Here is a 518-nt window from a genome sequence, read left to right on the forward strand (position 1 = left end):
CGGTATAGTTTATCTGGGGGTTTTGGCCCGGGTAGTTTAAGGAGGTTTCCCCCTGCCTTAAAAAGTAAGGTATCCCCTTTTGGGCCCAAATTTTTTTTTTCGACCCTCGTTTAATTACCTTTTGAAAAGGGAAAGAAGAAAAAGGGAACCAAAAATTAATATATACTTTTTTAAACCTTGTAAAAAAACCCCCCTTAACCCCTCCTTGAACGTTAGGAAATAAATAAAGTAGAAAATTTCGTGAGTATTAGACACTCATAAACAGTAATATAGTGGACTCCAATCCAGTTACACACGCTTGTGTGCTGCCGTTGTGCGCGTGTTTACCTAAGGCCACCAGTCAACAGATTTTTCCTTTGTTAACCAGGTCACTTCTCGGAACACCCCCCCCCCTTCTGGTCGGACCGGGCCCCCGTATGGCCCAACTGGGGTATCACGGTTGACGTCACACTGGGGGTATTTTGTGGTTGCCGTCGTACTCGAGCACTCACGCCACACAAAGAGAGGAGGGGCAGATT

This window comes from Penaeus monodon, chromosome 24, assembly GCF_015228065.2.
Source record: "Penaeus monodon isolate SGIC_2016 chromosome 24, NSTDA_Pmon_1, whole genome shotgun sequence".
In the NCBI taxonomy this organism is placed as follows: Eukaryota; Metazoa; Arthropoda; class Malacostraca; order Decapoda; family Penaeidae; genus Penaeus; species Penaeus monodon.